The 20,993-nt window shown below is 39.0% G+C and overlaps 1 pseudogene; it reads left to right on the top strand.

Annotated features, from left to right (window-relative positions):
* Positions 1-363: 363 nt before the first annotated feature.
* LOC122144654 lies at positions 364-5,747 on the top strand (annotated as a pseudogene).
* Positions 5,748-20,993: the final 15,246 nt, after the last annotated feature.

Below are 20,993 nucleotides of genomic sequence, written 5' to 3'. Positions count from 1 at the left end.
AAAAAAATAAGTCGTGCCGGACCCCTGATTACTCATTCCGTCCAGGTACAGCGGAAGTCAACCGATTCTCGGTGCTCCGCTCCCGCTGCTCTTGTGTGCGTGGCGCCAGATTCATTTCGAGCCAGCGTTTATCGCGCCTCTCGCGGCAGCCGCGTCTGTGCCTCACAGGGAATTAAAGAGGAGTGGGGATGCGTATTAAATGAGCGCTCTTGTGTTTCAGTGCACTCGCGAGGGGAAATGATGCATTGAGGACGGGCTGCTCTGCGGGCGTTTTATCTTCCGAGCTCCGTTACACGTTCCAAGAACGGCGAAGCAATCTCAATGGCTACTCTTCTGCGAAAAAAAAAAAAAATCGGGGCTCATTCGCCTGCACGACCGAGACACGGAGGACCCGAAGCATCACCACCAGGGCTCACTGAAAGGGACTAAAGGCAACCAGAAGAACAGCAACACGAAGCACTGCAACACCAGCAACGCGAGACCAACAACATCCTCAGCACGCCCGAAATCAAAGCCAGGCGCTTCGACGTGTCCGGCAAGGACCAAGCCCGCCGTCAAACCGGACAAACCGAGCAAGGACGCGAAAGAGAAGGAGCAGACGGGAGGCGGCAAAGCGCCGAGCGGCTCCGTGATGCCCCCCGCCGGCGGCGAACCGGCAGCACTGCACCCAGGTGCGGACGCGGAGGCTGATGAAGGAGCTGCAGGAGATCCGGCGGCTCGGCGACAGCTTCATCACGGTGGAGCTGGCGGACGATAACCTCTTCGACTGGAATGTCAAGCTGCAACCAGGTGGACAAGGACTCCGCGCTGTGGCAGGACATGAAGGAGACACCAACACCGAGTACATACTGCTGAATTGTCACCTTCCCCGACAATTTCCCCTTCTCCCCGCCGTTCATGCGCGTCTCTGACGCCGCGGCTGGAGAACGGATACGTGCTGGACGGCGGCGCGATCTGCATGGAGTTATTAACGCCCCGCGGCTGGTCGAGCGCGTACACGGTCGAGGCCGTGATGAGGCAGTTCGCTGCCAGTCTGGTCAAAAGGACAGGTGAGGATGGGTTCTTGCCATTCTTCAAATCTCATGTTTCTTGACGCCATCCTCCATCTTGGCATCGGCGCACAGGTGAATCGCGTGAAAACGCGCGACTTCCATTCAATACGGGTGCATCTGGTATTGTGTGTTACATATATTGCGTGTGAGTGTAATTACATCTTCATGTCTTCCAAGATACACGTGTGCCACAGTCTCCATTCCCCTTCATTGCATCGTTTTCCAGGCTGAGGTTGTTTTTGCCTTCCATGGAAGAAAACCTCACACGGGTTTGAACTTGAGATAGAACTGTCTTTTTTAACCATTTACATCTTCAGCAAAGGACACTTTTTATCAAGAACGATTTGGCCCTATATAGGGTGCTTCAGTTGGCTAAATGTGGCTATTTGGAGATTCTTGATGTTTCCTTAGAGATTCTTCTGATCAGCATTGGCGTCATCTATTAGCAAAGCAAATCAGATCTCTCTTGGGTTTACTGAAGCAATAATACATATGCGGTTATCTAAAGATAAGATCATAAAAGATTATCATATTGCCACTGTAGCAACTAAAAAAAGGTGGCTCTTAAGGCTGTAAAACCAGGGAGTGTAGGGTAAACCAAAATAAGGGTTCTTTAGTGAATACAGTTTAAAATGCTACGTCAAAATAAGGGGGTTTTTTTTTAATATATATACACAGGGTTCTTCAGTATATAGCCATATCTTTTGATGTCTATTTGATATTTTTGCACCAAAAAAAATGGCTCTGCTATACCTGAATTGTAATCTGGTGCTATTCGAACCATTTTTTTTTTGTAAGAACGTACTGCAGCCTGGATCTTAAACTAGTAATGTGATTAGACGGGCTCCCTAGATAGATCACATCGGTCATTAGATAGTCCCATTCTAAGGATGATTGCAAAGACCAGCGTGGGTCATGGAAATGGATGAGAATCCATAATGAAGCTAGAGACTGGCCATTAACCCTGTGCTGTAACTCTGAGAGAAAAGGTCCTGTGCGTCTACGCTTGCCTCAAACTGTCAAGAGCTCTTAAATGCCAAATTCATGATGAGCCTGAGGCAGCCGTTGACTAGATAACCATTTTCCCCCAAAATGACCCAAAGCACTCAAGGGTAATTACCATTTTAGCTGCTGCTGACACAACAGATCCCAAATTAACATGCATTATTGCAACACACTGTATTATAAAAGGAAACGATGGGCCATATTTTGAGCATTCATGGTTTATCACTTTTAGATTTAATACTCAATTTTTTTCCGCTCTTCGATGTTCAAATTTAGCTTTGGTTTAGGAAGATCTTCCTGCATACCAAAGCTCAGATATTTGCTTTTTAAAGTTTTTTTTTTACAGCACAAAATAACATCATAAAGGGGAGAATTAATATATATAATTTACATAAGACATATGACTATTATTTCTCATTGCTTTAGGACTAGAATATGCATTGACCAGTAGGCTAATGGATTTAAAATAAATATTTAATTGCCATTTGTCTCCAATTTGAGAGTCTATTCTGCCTTTAAGTGATCAGAAAAACAATATTCCTGTTCTGCCTTTTTGAATTTACAGACTACTTCCTTTCAGACATAATTCAGTAAGCAGCATCAAACATCCTTACGCTTCATGTGATGATGCAAAGAGCAACACTGTTTATCCTTATCTGGCACATGTCGGTTACATAATCCCAGAAAAGCACAGAGGCCGAGCACGACCATTGACTGATCTCCATTCCCAGGATTACCCATCAGGCACTTTTCACATGGGCACTGTATTGTGCTCGATACGCACCAAAACCAAAATAGCGTAGGGAGACGGTGCTGATGCTATAAGCATGCTGCAGGGAAAACATGGATGCGATTCCCTCCCTTCCGCTCTCCTCCGTTGCCTCTCAAGCACGAGGGAAGCGATTTCCAAGAGAGACCGTAAACACAATAAAGCTTAATTAAGGCTCCAGTGGCTCCTTTTAATCCAAAAATCACAGGCTTTTCTGAGGGGATAGGGCAGCCTCTTCTCGATTGAGCTCAAGCGGTTACTTCTGGCCCATTAGATCTCATCCTGACTGATAGAGCCTGAGGGGAAAGTGCTGGCTATTTCCGTCTCACTGTCCCTGCTGTCTTACATCACCACTGGTACTAGACTGACCTCAGTCCTGGGGCATGTGGAAGCACATCCTTTTTTTGCTCATTTAGTGGATGCTGGGTCTGTGAGATTGTTTCTCTCATACGTAGCCTGAAGTGGCATATTTGTGTGGTTGCGCTTTGCATGCAGAACCTGATCCTTCTGCTGGTCTTAAGGAGAAGTTTGAAAACGACATATTTGGTCATGCATCTTCAAACTAGAGGTTCTGAAAATGGGTATTCCCAAAATGTTTGGCTCCCCAAAGAAACTTTCAGTGAAGAGTTCTTAAAAGAACCATTTCAAAGTTTGAAGAACATTTTAAAATCTAAAGAACCTTTTGTGCAGTGGAACGAAACATTATGCTTTTGTAATCTTTAACAAAAAAACATAATACTTTTTTCGGATGATCTTAATTTTACCACACTTTTCATGTTCCAATCAATTCCCAATTGATACAATGTGTGTGTGTGTGTGTGTGTGTGTGTGTGTGTGTGTGTGTGTGTGTGTGTGTGTGTGTATGTGTGTGTCTGGAAGGAGAGAGAGAGAGAGAGAGAGTGAGTGTGTATACTGTGTATATATACAGATAGATAGATAGATATATAGATAGATAGATAGATAGATAGATAGATAGATAGATATAGTAAGATGCACAAGTTCTGTCCAATATATTTTCATTTGATTCTTGCAGTCAGTAATATTTCAGAAAACTGATGTAAAACTGGTTTCTTTGTTGATTTTAAAGAGTTTTTAAAAGCAGCAGGGTTTTTTTTAATCTTTAACCTGGAGTCCCAAACATGCAGATATCTTTGAGACATTAGCAAAAGGGGAGCCCATTTCTTTGCATGGTGGCAGCATTAAAAACCTCATTTTTTTTATACTTTGAAATGGTTACTTCAGTGGGCGAGCTTCATACTATGACAGCTGGACGTTTTCACTGTGGGATGCTGCAATCTTGGATGCACCGTTGCATCACTTCTATTCCCATTATCCTTAAGCAGCGATCAAAATGGGCAGAACCTGGTGTTAAAATGCTCTTGAAGCTTGTTTAAATACTATTCAGCCTGAGGTTTTATCAAGCACAGCCTCTTGATTTACTGTTACTTCAAAGCTCAGAGCAGTTGGCTTTGAAATTTGGAAAATGGGGAAAACCTCTGAAAATGGAGCACCAGGACCATTAATCACACCACAACCCGTCATTCACACATCTACAGCTGCATGTCAGTTATCTAATTATATGAAAAAGACTCAGGAAACTGGTAAATAAATCTGGTGTCAGACTTTCACCTACACACATTCGCTCAACTTTGATTTCCGTATTCTTGATTCTCGGGATTACATGCTTCTTTGATTCTTTGTAGAAAACCTCAGATGGCTTTTTTTAATGACTTGGGTAAAAACAATAATATAATGGCTTACTTATAGTTTTTTGCACATTAAAAACTGGCATGGAATGGAATGCATTTTAATATAATGAAATTGACATTTCACCCACCTGTAAATCATTAGGCCTAAATGTATATTTGGAAATTAAAATTGTTGCATCCATCCAGGCAGGACATGTCACAGTGCATAAAAATCATGTATAATTTTAGTCCCTCTTGGATAAACAATTACACACTTCCCTTTGTTTTAAGTCAAATATATGCTTTTCTGCTTATCTTTTGAAATATAATATGTTTGAGATTGCAAACAGATATTTTTGTTTCTTTGTAGCTTTTTGTGTCTCATAAACCTATGATGTTGACTGTCTTGCTGCTGTTCTCTATTCAGAAAGAAACTGTCAGACTGAAACTGTTTGCGTTTTTATGTGATATGAAATGCCAAATCATGTGCTCACAGATCTTAATATCTTGTTACCTGATGCCTCAAAAATTTAAAATGATTTAATAATAATATTTAATAATATCTCATTCATATTAATGTCCAGCAAATTTGTTCCCTTGAGAAATGCTATGTGTGTGTCTGTGAGTACTGTGTGTGTGTGTGTATATATATATATATTTATTATTTATTTATTTATTTATTTATTTTATTTATTTATTTAATGATGTATTTGTTATATATTCCAGCAATGTTATATTGCTGATATGAAGTATTAATGATATTAACAATAATGATTCATATTTTGCTGTGTGACCGTTCAGGTACTTTATTTATTGTGTTTATATTTATAATATTACACATATAATTTTTTTTTAGTATTTATATTCATCATAATATATTTGTTATGTATTCTGCAATATGCTATACACTGATATGCACTAATGAAGTATTAAAATAATTTTTTTATTTTGACCATTTACCAGTTAATATTTTTACCATCTCTCCACCCCATTTTTCATTTTAAAGTACATTCAATTCATAATGTTTCCCTGTGTTTTTTGTTTTGTTTTTTGACACATGTAAATCTTCATTGTTCCGAATGTTGTGTTTTTTCTTTAGGGTCGTATCTGCAGGAAAGCAGGCAAGTCTAAGAAGTCTTTTAGTCCGCAAGGAAGCCGAGGCAAACCTTCAAGAGCCTTGTCAAGACCCACGAGAAGTACGGCTGGGTGTCCCCTCCCGTGTCCGACGGCTGATGCTCAGCATCTTCAATGGCGATCCCGACATGGCTTTTTTTCAGTTGGGTTTTTTCTTCTTTTCATCATCAAACTTAACTACGAAAAAAACAAGCTAGCGCATCATATCGTAAAACACATAACGTGGCACATTCACCTTCACTCAGTCCTTCACTCTTTCTTCATCGAGGTGCCAATGGACCGCAGAACCAAACCGATCGCTGCAACATCACAAGTTACTCACGAGTGTGCATCACTGCAGCTAACATAACACAGCTGTGGACTCTGGATACGATTGAGGCTCCAAGCAAAGTTAAATGTGCACCATCTCCACTCTATATCCTTGTCTATCTGTCTGTGTGGCCTCTGTTTTTTTCCTCCATCCATCCCTCTTTCCTTTTATAACTGACAATGCATTGCACTGAACAGCATCAGACTTGCCCCCATGTTACACATGCAAATGACTCAATAGATGACTCAATAGATAAGCAGATCATTACACTACATTTGAGGTTCAGTTTCTCTGGTTTCCTCCTCCTCCATTGGCTGGTGCTGTTTTTCACGGTTGGATGCAACATGATGATTGTAATTATGTAGAGCTGTGCTCTTTCTCTATTTCTGCGTTCACGTGGCAAAATGTAGACATCACTGTGTTGCGTAGATGGTCATTGATTTCCAATGGAGAAAAAAAAATACTCTAGGGCTTTGTTCAGACAGGCAGCGAATATCTGATTCTTTTTTGTGCCACACATCCTCGACTCAAATTCAATTGTCAACCCTCAAAGTCTGAACAGAAATAAAACCGCATTTTGGTTCATGTCCATATGTGGTTTGGAATCCAAAAATTTTACATCCGAATCAATCGTTTTTAGCTAATTTTTCCTCAAACTGTTTGATTCTCACTGTGGTCGGATAGTGAACAAGTGCATGAGTCAGCAGTTGTGGACACAGTATATGCATAAAAAATGCCTCTCTTGTGAATCCAGCACTGTTACGAGATGCCATGACAGACAGTGAGCAGCAGGCAAAATTCCCAGTTTTTCCCGTCCTCTCTTTCCACACTGACAGCTGCTCTCGGTTGTTTTATGAGAAAGTCTGGCATCGTGCTGACGCTTACATCTCTACTATGTCAACTGACGTAGATGCATCGGATATCGACTACACAGTCTGAACAAACACACCACTTACAAAACGTATTGATATGCAGTGTGTGAACAAAGCCTTCATTGCTTACGCAAAGGTCTAAGATTAAACCAAAAAAATGTGAACCACCTCTGTTGGTCATTCTATTATTTGTTTTTGGAGAAGACCAAAAGCTCTTAATTCGGATGATTTATGATACCAGATGGCATTAACGAATGTCAGCGTCCCCTCCCAATGGGATCTTAGGTTTGTGCAAGAGAGAGGCATGTGACAGACATGGTGATGTTTGCACACGAGATGTTGAGCGTTTGGTCCCCCATGGAGCACTGAACGACAAGACAATGAACGACAGGATAGTACCACCTAACTTGGCACCCTTCACATGCAGATGCCCCCAAACACGATCAAACGTTAATTGTGCTGATTTCGCTTACTACTATTTTGACTCATAAATCAATACGCTCATGGTTGTGGGCCTGAATTCCTCCACCTTGCACTGACTCTGCATCACTGTGGCTGATCAATACTAGAGTAGAACAACAGGACAAAAATGGCCCAGGAAATAAGTAAACGACTGTAAACGTTGCTCTCGAATTGCATAAATCAACAGTGCAAGCTCGGTTATGGACTCTGGTAGCTGGTGCCGCCACTGTTGACGAGAGCCCAGATGAAGAAGTACAGAGGTGGGGAGAGAGAGAGAGAGAGATGCTGAGGGGGCGACTCCTTTGTTCTGAAACCTTGAGGAATGAGGGCGTCTCGTTTAGTTACCTGATTGATGCTCCGAGAGAGCCGCAGCTCGACGCCTTGATGTTTATTGACTTCTCCTTCAAAATGTCAGTGTGAATCCGGAAAGCCTCAGACTGCATCTTGTGAGCGATGAGATGTAGAAGAGCTCTGTGTTATTTTAGACCCCACCCGACCCATGGCGCTCTCCACATGGTGTGTGAAATACAAATGACACGATAGCCCAAAAGGCTTCATTGACACATTAGGCGTTTTAAAGGAATAATTCACCAAAATTCTGTCATTTTCTTACATATTTGGCGTAGTATCTTTGCTGAAACACAAATAGAAGCGCTGAGGTGTGTACTAGATGCTGTTTTCCATAATATTGTTGATCTTAAAAACAGTCTTCTGAAGACGTACAACAAGGAAAGACGAAAAATTAAGAAAAACTTTAATTGAGTGGATTCAAATAGGGTGCATTTAAACTCCACAAGTGATATTTGATGTCTGTGGCATTTTGATGTCATTGACATGATCGGTCCTTGTTGATTTTGAAGTATGAATATGTGGAAATGTAAATAAGAGCCTACGGTGAAGAGGAAGATAATAAAAGATCCCACTTTTTTTAACGGGATTTTGAGTTGGCCACTCGATGTTATCATCAGAAGTGTATAATAAATGTGCATGTGACACTTGACCAACATTATGATACTTTTATGGTGCATTTTTTGTCATTTTGGAGCTTGACAAAATCAGTCTCTATCAGCTTTAATTATATGGAAAAGAGCAGCAATTACAGTCTTCAGAATATCTCCTTTTTTGTTTTTATAGAAAAATGTCAGTCATACATGTTTGGGTGCAAAAACTATGACAGAGGTTTCATTTCTGAGTGAATTATTTCCTAAAAATGATGCTTCAAGGTGGGAAAAAATCCAATTTCCTTGTGTGGAGAATGCGTTTCATATGATATTTTGAGGATATTCTTCTCCAGACATGGAAACAGCATGTGCCAAAAGCTTAATGTACATTGTCACCATATCCTTGTGTGTAACTGCTGTGCTGTCAGTAGAAAGACTCTCTCGGTGCCTGTCACTGACGATTTGAAATGTCACATGAGAAGCTGCTAATTAATATGGCATTTGAACAACAACAACTGATGAAGACACTGATGTATAAATGATAAAACCAGAAATGTTGATGCCCCTGAAGGCGGATAGAGGGGAAAACAACACTCTTAACCCCTTTATTGATATTTATTTCTGTCTAGTAGCTTTTTGTGTGTTATTGATATTAAGGCTATCCAGTACAATTATGGTGAAATGTGCAGTGCTTTAAAAGGCAATCCAGTGGCAAAGCACTACATTTTGCTGTATAACCGTGATCATTTAATCCTGGTCATCCAAATGAAATACACATTGATCACTGGAGAACCTGTAATTCATGTTCGTATCACTGCAGCTCATCCTTGTAAAAGTATGCAGATTTCTGTGTCTGGTCGCAGATGGTATCTCTCATCACGACTGAAGTGCATTTGGTCTTCTCCAGACTCTGTTTGGACATTATTAAAAAAGTGGTCTTGTTTTTTCCTATTTAGCGAGAGGAGATACTATTCCAAGGATTATTATTATAACCAGTCAAAAAATAGTCAGCGAAATTGGATGTTTTGCCTCCTCCGGTTTAAAGCATAATTTTTGTGATATAGTTTTAGGATCAGTAGTTTGCAGAAACTAACTAACAGAGTTAATCGTCCAAACGAGTGAGATGATTCTGTTGTATTATATCTGCATGTGGTCTGTGATTGTTAGCTAGCTAACTTGTTTTCTTTTTCTTTTCTTTTTTTAAAGCAAGAAAGTAATGAAAAAGAGCAGAAGCCGCTTCTTTGTATTTTTGTTTGTTCGTTCAGTTTGTCCTAATTTTCTTTATTAATGTCCTAAAATGTCAAATTGTGTTCTATGAAATGTGGTTGTTAATTTATTTTGTAGTTTTGCCAAAATGAAAATTTTGAAGCATGTTTCAGGCATTGTCACTGATGATAAAAAGAGAAAGAAAAATAAATGAAAAAATCTAATATATGTACCTGAATTGAAAGGAGTCTGGTATATGTAGTGATCTCAGGCTTTCATGGGGTGAAAGGTAAAACTAGACAATGTGTTTTCTGCACTGCATAAACATCATGCCAGGATGTGGTCAGAGCAAAACCAAACAGGAATGTGCAATAAAGCGTAGGTGTAGGCTGATTCCACCCTGGAACAACTTTTGTGTTTGTCTTCCTTGCTCTCTAGGCTCTCTGCAGGCACTGAGGTTTGGAACATGCGGTTTTGTTCAGCCCACTGGGTTCGAGGATTTATCAATCACCCGTGACGGTGAATGTGATAACACACCATGCTTCTCACCAGAAACACATCAATGCAGTGTGCACTGGTCCACATTTCCCCTCATTAAGACCATATGCACATTTCCAGAATTTATCTCACCTGTTGTCACAGTAATTATGATACAGTATAACTGTTCATTTATATGTTTAAATTAAAAGCTCCTGACATCAAAAGTAGCAAAAATAATGAGATGGCTATGGATGTCCTTGCACAGTGATATGTGCAACTGTTACTATATCCTGGGTTTAACACGGCTAAAATCAATGTATTGGACCAATCAGAAACCCAGGACTGTGTAGCTATATGTTTTAGAATGGTACTCATAGTATTATATTATACAGACATATGTTATAACTAACATAATATTCATTGTTGTCATTTTATAAAATATTCATTTAAATATATAACATCTGAGTATAGTGAGAATGACCTTTTTCTTTAGAAATAATGAGAAATGATATTGAGATGAGAATTGAGGTACAATTTTAAAAAGTACAGTCCCACAATGCAAAAATCTCTTGTATTTGATATTCTTATGATTTTTTGACATTAATACTATATATATATATATATATATATTATATATAATATATATATATATATATATATATATATATATATCCTATATCAATTTTTTTTTTTTTTTTTTTTTTTTTGGTGTAATATATATATATATATATATGACCCAGCTTCTTTAATGGCTTACAGAGGCCCTACCTCATGCAATCTGCAATAATTCAAGGGTGAATTCAGGCAATTTCAGGTGTTTAGGCATGCAATAAAAAATTTGAAAAAATAAAATAAAAAATACAAGGATAATAAAAGTGCTATATAATATTAGGGCAGATACATACATTTGAAAAGCTTTAGAAATTTTTATGGATTTTCATAAGCTTCTTATTTTTGTGATCTCATGTTTAGAAAAGGTTTCAAAATATGTTTTATGATACATGTAGTGTAACTGCCTACTTTTATATGAAGGGTGTCAGACAACTTAAAGGGGACACTGGATGCAAAGTTCACTTTTATATGGTGTTTGCATATAAATGTGTCTTAGCAGTGTGTGGACTCACACTACATTGATTAAAAATTAATTCACTGCTTTTTTTTTAATCCCCAAAAAACCTAAACAGTCTCAATTTTCAAGAAGTTTTGATTTTCTGAGCAGTATGATGTCATAATGCTCAGGGGCCCCACCCATGACTATGCTGACGGACTGCCCTGTATTAGCATATTTCTGCCCTCAGCCCTTTGTACGCTGTCTGTCTGGCATTTTCTCCTCCAACGCTCGAACAGCGACAACGTCTCGTAAGCCATGCAGGTGTTTTTGGTAGTTGGATGTAAAAAAGTGAACATAAGAGGTCTTCATTTTCTTCCCGACATCAGAGCCACTGTGGATGAAGTGGATTAGTTTTTTGTTTTTGACAGTAATGTTGCCACCATATACACCTAAATTCATTTTATGTCCCTGCAAATCATTTTACTCCAAGACTGCTTTCTGAACGAGGGACAATTCAACACAGGTTTTTGCTAAAAAGTTCAAACTCTTGGATGGATCAGTATCCACTGTCCATGATCCAGCTGCACCTCCAGAAGAAGTCAGTCCCACACTTAACATTTCTTATGATTATGTGCAAATCGCCTTTCCTCTTCCACAGAAGAAGGTTGGGGTGAGCAGTTAGCACATTATCATTTAAAAGGCTCGCTGTGAACAGAGCTGTTTTAGACAAGGTAAAAAGGGTGTTGTTGTACACGACCAATGAGGAATTTTAACCACAGTATGTTACAGACATTTCACCCTAAGACCCTAAAGAATCATACCAACTTGTGGAAAATAGAACATCCTATGTCCCCTTTAAATATTTTTTTCTATGGAGTAGTTGAGCTCAACTAAATACATATATTATATATATTTTTTTTAAGCTTCCCAGCATTGAGAATTCTTTATCCCCCATGTCTCTGTGTTCAGGATAAACATAGATGAAAAGCCTTACTGCATAATGCAACCCATCAAAGACTTAAATGGTTTACTTTGAATAAGAACAGATAATCAATACAATAAAGAACATCTGAACAATATAAGAAAGAGACCATTTCATCTGCAGCATTAAAGCCCCCCCCCTGGTCTACTCCCAGACTGCAGTGCCTACCAGACTAGATAGAGAATTCACTTTAAAATGCAGTAAACAAACACTGCTGGACAGCAAACAGCAGATAGGTAGCAGACAATACAGCTCTGGCCTTATTTCCCAGCCCTCTGAAGGTTACTTCTTCAAAGAGCAGACAAAATAACAACAACAAACCCCAGCTGGCTGAGATAAAGGAGTGGGTGCATTTCCATTTGAATGCTGCTGGGTGGAGCTAATTTGGGTTTGCAGTGTTGCTGCACATCTCAAAAGACGGCCCCAATTTTGATTTCTTCCTGACCTTTGGGCCATGACGACGTTATGAGCAACACGGCGTGTCTCAAATCACACTACTCTTTTAATACATATTCATATTAGGCCTTTGTCCAGAAGCCCGAGCAGAATCTGTGCAACCCCCCAGCAAGTAATCACTGCTCATAACAAAGACATAAGTTCAATTATTTATGGAACAGATGTCCATACATTCAATCAAATGTAATCAACCAACTCAAATCAAAATAACTTTATCTAGTAAAAGCGATGCTGTTGGATTAATCGGTCTTTTGCACTGTAGCGGCCTCTGCAATAGCGTCCATGTAAATCTCAAATCTTAAAGGAATGGTCCTGGTTCAACACAATTAAACTCTGCTGACATTACGGCATGCTATTAATTAGCATAGACAACTATTTTGACCGGATAAATGTTGTTAACCCAGCAGAACTTGCTCAGTTTACATGCATTTTTCTCTAAACTTTAGACTAAAGCAATAATTCAGCTTTTGAAAATGGACATGTAAACACCTTTATAGTCACCTTTGTAGAGTTAACCCTACAATTGCTGTTGGCGTTGTTTTATGCAATAAAAAAATGGCTGCTGTTGATGTTGGCAATGGAAACGCGTGTCTAAACCTGCGCCCTCGTCTCAGACTGCGGCTGCTGTGTTATGTAAGCACATCGTCTCTCTCTTCTCTCTCCTCTACCTTTTTTTCCCCCAGTGTTCTCGACGAGACAACAATCTAGCAACACTGTGAATATTTCAAGACTGTGGCATCAACGGCAGTGTAGCAGACTGTGGGGTACTATAAATATTTTATGGCACAGTGTATGTGGGGAAACTGAACATTTTTAGAGCCTTTTTGAAAGCTCAGTTGGAAGACATGAACATATTGTATCTCACGTACATCTCTTTCTTTTCAGGAGGGATGAGGGACAGTCATAAATGAGTCGCTGTCCCGCTCCATCATGCAGGGAAATCTCGCTCAAGGTGATTCCATGATACTGCAGGTTCCTGCTCTCCAGAAGGATTGACCTGATTTTATGAAATGCTCCAGTTGATGAGGAAAAGGAACGAAGAGGACAGGAAGGAGGGAGATTATAATGCCATCACATGGGCAGGGGCTAGAACGCCACGTTCTAGAAAAGGTGATAACATTTATTTGCTTTTCGATCTATTACCAAGTACTTTCCATGACTAATATTGATATCAGTACTGATATTTTTGTTAATCAGAAAGACTTTGCAATTTTATAAGGAAAACCCCGTTATTAACATGTAAGTGATTGATCAATTTTTTACTTTTTTTTTTGTACAAAATAAAAATCTCTCGTCATCATTAACTTACTATCATCTCGCTTCAAAATACCTAAAGAAGATATTTATCACAATGTCTAAGATGTTCTTCTACAATGAAAACAATGGGGACATTGGACATTCTGCTAAATTTGATCTCTTTTTTGGTTCACAGATTAAAGTTATACAAATCTGGAATAACATGAGGGTGAATAATTGATGACAGAATTTTAATTTTGAGGTGAACAATCATTAAAAAAAAACCTAATTTGCAAATGATCAGACTTTTGAATTGTTTTTCATTCAATAACCTCTATAACTTTAGTTATGCCAAATATTTCAATTTCAAATGTCAAATCTGGATGAATTTGAAGAGAAAACATCGAAACGTCAAACTTTCTGATATGTATGGAAACATTTTTATTGTAAAAAAAAAAAAAATTGCAAAGGTCATTGTGACTTTTTATTGTACAGTTTAGACATTTTTCTAAGATGTTATGCAAGATGTTAATTCACAATTGTGAGATAAATAAACGGAATTATAGATACACTCAATTGTGAGGGGAAAAAAGTCTGAATTGTGAGAGAAAACATCGTAATTACCTATTTTATTTTTTATCTTGTGGTGGGGAACACTAAATTGCAAGATATAAAACTGAGAAATTACAAGATTTTGAGAAGTAAAAATTACATCTCTCAATTCAGATTATAATGTAATATTTAAAAAAAAAAAAACTTTAAATTTAATTAATTAAATTTATATTTTTCTAATGTAAAAAAAGCCAAATAAATAAATACATAAATACCTAAATACATAAAGAAGACATTAGTATTTTTTTATGTAATAATATAAAATAACTGTTTAAAATAACTCTTTTCTATTTGAATATATTGTAAAATGTAATTTATTCCTGTGATCAAAGCTGAATTTTCAGCATCATTAGTGCAGTCTTCAGTGTCACATGATCCTTCAGAAATCATTCTGATATGCTGATTTGCTGCTCCAGAAACATTTATTATTATTAATGTAAAAAAAAAAAAAAATTTGGATTCTTTGATGAAACAGAAAGAACTGCATTTTGTTTTTGAAATATAAATATTTTGTAACATCTGTTATTGTCATACTGTCACTTTTGAACAATGCAATGCATCTTTGCTAATTCAAAAAGGTATCATGACTAAAATGAAAACCATCCTCACAGAAAACAAACTGAATTTGTTACCAGACATGCAAACCCATCTCATCATGCAGACATTGTAAACCCCAATGCAAAGAGCAAGTCAGTTTGAGATTTGCCTATTGTAGTTCACGGTGAGACATGCATGAACGAACACATCAGCAGAACATGATGGAAACCGAACTCCAAATAGGAGAAAAACCATAGCAACCCCTCCTTCGTTTATCATCTCTGTGTACAACGGAGGAATTCTTTGTAGCCCTCACTCCACTTTCCTCTTTTTTTGAAAAAGATCCCTTCACCAAGGCCCCTTGAAATATCAACGATATCTGTGCAAATGAACCACTCTCCTCATTTCTCTATGTGTCTTTGATGCCACCACTGGAGTTTGACTAATGGGTGATCTGTCTGGGGGGAGACTGAAGGTTTGTGGGGTTGTGAAGCTCTCGTCTCCTCGGGCCCTCCAAACACCCCCCCAACCTGTTAGTCCTCCGTTACTAGGGGCAAACACACCTGCTGGCATGTGCTAAATAAAGATTAGCACCAGCGAGCCGCCTGGCAGCGATTGTAAGGGCTTCTAGAGACACAAAAGCACAGCTCCTGCTTTCTTACAACTTCCAACGTCCACCGCACAGTCTCTTTCTTGATATTACAGATTAAACAGCCAAAAAACACATGCTCTGGTTCCTAAGGAAAAATACAAGCCCAAAATAAATCAGTCATTTTTACCATATGGACCCTGGACCACAAAACCAGTCATTAGTTTCAAAATTTTATAATAAAATAAATAAAGAATAAATAAATTTCCATTGATGTATGGTTTGTTAGGATATGACAATATTTGGCAGAGATACAACTATTTGAAATCTGGAATCTGAGAGTGCAAAAAAATCTAAATATTGAGGGAAAATTTCCCATAAAAAACTAACTGCCAGCAGAAGTGAGTAGTGTTTGTTTTGGGCAAAACGGCATCACATTGCTGGCACTTCTATGCACTATCCTCAACTAGGCTGTTCTAGGATGTCACAAAGAGCCATAATAATCAATAGTACTGATCATATTGCAATGTTATATTTGGGGTCATGTGAGATGTTTTTGAAACAGGTTGTGAGTGAGTTTTAAATAAGAGCAGTAGACGATAGCTTCTCGATGCACTATCTGGGGGGGAGGGGAGAAGGGAAAATGGGAATGGGGCACACCCTTCTTGCTCACTCTCTACTCTCCTGTGAACAAGAGACAACTGCTAAACAGAACTGACCGCACCACGGAGGAAAAATCATGTCTAATCCTCACAGAAAACACAAACTCATTCATCCGCTTGTGCTCTCCTTCTAAGACTGGAACAGTCATTGCATAACACTTTCATTATTCGTAATCCCCAAATGTACATTCATGTCAGAGGTTTATCTTTAGCGCTTTTTAGCATGAGACATCCTTGGTAGTGTCCCATCTTTCAGCAGCAGCATCATCACAAGGGGAGCTCGAGAGATGCTTCAACCCTCTTCCCCATATGAGGGGTTGTTTTTAATTTAAAACATAGAAGCAACACATAAACTAAGCATGAAACTTGGGGACGTTCAATTCGGGAAATAGAGACACTGAAAGCTGGAGGATATATTGTTGTCTTCTAAAAATCACTTTGTCTAGGGCTGGTGTTTTAAAGATTTTGAACTGGACATAGTCCAAACTGGCCAGTGATGGTCTTAAACTGGACCAAACTGCTACGCGATGGTTGATCTGCAGGACTATCAGCCAGCGAGTTCAGCGATGTCAAGGTCGGTAATGATCAAACCATTTTAAGCCAGTAAACTTTTTTCTCTACCCAGAAATGTCTTCTGAGAAACAAGTACGAAAACAGTAAGAAGAAAAGTGGAAGTTTGGCAGCCACAAAATGTTTCGTTACTTCAAGGACCCTGAGCACAACTGGCACAGGATGTTACAAGCCAAGGTTTAAGTATCCTGCTTTAAAAGCAGTCAGGCAATATCCACTCACTAAGCTCTTCTGGTTATCTTGCATGCCAGACTCAAACTGCATTTGAGTATAATTGTGAGGTTTAGGTGAGGGTTATGTCAGATCTCCCTCAAGTGTTGTGCTGTGGCATTCAACTGCATTGTAGCTGGTTGTGTCACTGTGGATCAAATTACGTCAGAAGCTCTCTGCACAAGTGGACCATATAAGTAACAAGATCTCCATGGTCTGTAGCCTCACAGCCTGTCTCTAGAACAAACCCAAACAGCCTAAGAAAAGAGAGATAGGGGTGGTCTGCCAGTCAAAGCAGGAGACGAGATTGCTCCTGCCAGCCCGATTCAGAGAAAGACCACTGACGATAAACAGGAAGTGAGATGGACTGGCTGCAGGGAAAACATAATCACCATGAGCTACTATTATGAAGGGAGAAAAATATGATAAACCAACAAAACAGCAGTCAACCCACAGACAGACAGCAGAAGAATTAAAGCTCTAAAAAAAAGGGGTAAGATTGTGATTCGTGTTAGTGTATCATTCACCTTTTCGGCCAACCAAGATGGCTGTTAAAGCAGGTTGGTCAAAATCTGGCCCTCAAGATCTGCTTACTGCAGAGTTCAGCTCTTCCCCCCCCCGAAAAAAGAAGTTTATTCAAGTGTGCTATTAGTATACTTATTTGAAACTAAAAAATATAGGCAGTATACTTTTAGTTTACTCTTTTATGTATTATCAGAAATGGGATTTATGCTGTACTTCGATCAAGCATATACCTTTTAGAATGACAATTAAGTATACTTGATAAAAACTTATACTTACTTTCAAAAAGTCAAAATATTACTTGAACCTTACTATAAGTATACTTTAATAAAAATAACTTGAAAGTATACTACTTTTTGAGTTAAGGGTCAGCATGTTGGCACCAACGGCTGAGTAGATGGGCAAACCCACCCACCCCACCACCCCACAACAAAATGGGAAACAATTGGTAGTTTCTAAGTCTCATTGATGGATGAATTCACAGAAAACAAAAGCTTCAGTTTATAATTGTGACCAATGATCCACTTATCGAAATGGAACTCTAAACCATGTGGGGTCCAGTCCTTCTCCCGGAGTGGCCCACTGTCCTGTAGAGTTCAGCTCCAACACATACTTAAACCCACATTAACCAGCTAATCAAAGACTCTCTAGGCATACTAGGAAAAAAAAAAAACTGCCAGTATAGTACATGACTACAGTAGATTATGTACTGTCATTGTGTTCACGTGGACTACATTCATAATCCTTCTTCATGTTGCCTCACGGGGAAGTGAAGTGTTCATTGGATGCAAATTTCATAGTCTCTCGCAGCAGTACCAAAAAGAAAAAAACTACATATGCGAATCGAAAAATTGTTTAAAGACACGTTCTATCCCGGTTTCATGCTTTCTCAATGTTTACAGTTTTAGGAATATTCGGAGGATACAAAGGGCCAGGAAGCGGACAGTTGTGACACCCTGCCGTAGCACATATAGTCAGCACAACCCGAATGTGGGTATATACACCACTGAAATGGCCACCAAACAATTACTGGAAATATGGACGCATTATTTTCAGAGTATTGGTAACAATGACCAAACGGGCATATGTACAATGTGGTAAATCATGTGAGATCAAGCAGTCTGAAGAAAAATGAAATGCCTTAGACATTATTAACGGCAAAATGATTACCAAATGTGATTTCATTCACCTTGTCACTTGAACAGGCAACAAACCTATAAAAACATATCCAACAGCAAATGCTTTAATCAATAATTAAAAAACACGCTCGGATAAAAATAAAAACCATCCATTGGTTTCCAGATCAGTTTTTCTTCAGAGGTTTACCCACCCAGGCGCTCCTGTACAAGTAAAAAACATGACAGCATCTGGAAAAACCCACAGAAGGCCTGGTGGAGCCTTTCAGGTCTTCTCGCCTGCCAATCACTAACGCTTAGATAACTAACTCTCATGACCCAGCACAAGTGCTGCCCAATAGGTTAGGTGGTTCAATTACGCGTTGACTCTGCGACATTTTGCTCCATTTCTTTCACCTTATCCTGTTCTACGATATCTTCGCTCTTGGCTCAGTCCCGCTGCAATCTTCTGCACTTCTTCCGGGATTTTCTGTGAACCGTCGTTCAAAACTCTTGCCCTGTTTGTTCACGGAAGACTTCCAACCCCACCAGACGGAGGTAATGAAGGACCTCATTACCGTGGGACGAAAGCCCTGATGGTAAGTTTTTCCCCTCCAAGCCGCACAAATCTATAGGGCACGGGGGAGCATTAAGATCCCTGGAGAGATGAAGAAGAAAGCAAAATTAAAATTTGATAGCAAGAGGGAAAAGAGCCAAGACATCGACTGACAGACGAGGACAAGAGGAGGAGAACAAGAAAGAAGAAGGGGAAAGGAAAAGGAACAAATTTTGATTCAGCTACACTGCAGACAGGGGAAGGAAGCGTGCTGTGGATGTGGATAGCGGCGGGCAGGCTGAGGCAAATTTAACGAGCGCCTGTATCAGAGGCTGGAAAAACAAAAGAGAGCGTAGAAAGATGATCAGGCGCACTGTGCTTGGAGAATGGGCCGTCATGTTTTCAGAGTGTGGAAGCCAGCAGCAAAAAAAAAAAACGCGACAAAGAAGGGAAAAAACGCACCTGGACAAAAAAAAGCAAAACGTCAGGAAAGCACAGTGACATCAGAGCTGCTCTCGGCTCGGTCACGCACTGTGAGGAAAACTGAAAGAACAAGTGCACCCACATCCGTATAGAGTATGTGCTTGGTGGGGGCTCATATTAAAGGGGTACCCACCACAAAATGAAAAATTTTGTCATAATACTACCCCCAAGGCGTTCAAACCCCTAAAAGGTTCGTTCGTCTTCGGAACACAATTTAAGATATTTTGGATGAAAACAGAAGGTTTGTGAATGTCCCATAGACTGCTCAAATAATAAACAGTGTCAAGGTCCAGGAAAGTATAAAAAGATCGTCAGAATAATCCATCTGCCTCAGATTCAACCGTAACGTTTGAAGCGACGAAGAATACTTTTTGTACACAAGGAAAACAAAAAAAATACTAACTTTCTTCATCAATTCCTCTCCGATCTGTGTCTCTCCAAATTTTCTTTGTTACAAAAAAGTCTTTTCTCGTCGCTTCAACAATACAGGTGAATCCACGATGGCAGATGGACTATTCTGACGACTGTTTACATACTTTCCTGGACTTGACACGTTATTATTTGGCAGTCTAAGGGACAGTCTCAAGCCTCCCGGTTTTCATCCAAAATATCTTAAATTGTGTTCCGGGAAAGATTGAACAAAGCCTTTTACGGGTTTGGAACGACATGGGGGTAAGGGATTAATGATGAAATTTTCATTTTGCGGTGGAGTAACCCTTTAATGAGAAAATAAACTCACAAATTTAGTTGCTTGTTCAAAATGACCCTAAGTATTTGTATGTAAAATCTGGGACATCTTTAAAAAAAAAAAAAAAAAAAAAAAAAAAAATTTTTATTAACTGATCAAATTCCTTGATGCGCAACAAAAAAACTTGGTGACTTTGATCACATGATTGAATAACTTCTGATTGACTGCCGATCTGACCAATCATAACATCAAATCCGGCATTTTATTCGACAAACAAACCAGGTAGGAGTGCAGTAGATTAACACTGGTGGACTTGAACTGTGTATTCTTTTCCATGGTTGAAACAACATACCTTCCAATATTCATTCATATTTATTCCTTGCTATAATTAGTAGTTAATATGAAGAGATGATTGATTCATGTGCCGCCTGAACTAAGGCACTACAGCGATCTGTCATGACATATGAAAGAGACACAAAATGGTATTTATTATTTGACTTTTTCTATCTTTTTTACTGTCTTGTCAGTCTTCAGTTTCCTCATTGCAATGTATTTTTTTACTGCAAGAGATTATGATGTGTGTGGTGTGAGTGTAATGACTTGTTGGACATAGCAACAGTAACTAAGCGGGCAGGTTTTTTGCAAAGGGACAATTAACCTTTACAAGGGCATTTGCAAATATTTGTATTAACATACAATGCACAGAATGTTGTACATTTCTTCAGTTTAAATACATTCATTTTATACAGTGTCTAGAATAGAAGCTTACATACCAAAATATCTAAAAAAAAAAAAAAAAAAAAAA

The sequence above is a fragment of the Cyprinus carpio genome, unplaced genomic scaffold, assembly GCF_018340385.1.
Source record: "Cyprinus carpio isolate SPL01 unplaced genomic scaffold, ASM1834038v1 S000006747, whole genome shotgun sequence".
In the NCBI taxonomy this organism is placed as follows: Eukaryota; Metazoa; Chordata; class Actinopteri; order Cypriniformes; family Cyprinidae; genus Cyprinus; species Cyprinus carpio.
This window is presented reverse-complemented; position numbering and strand designations above follow the sequence as displayed.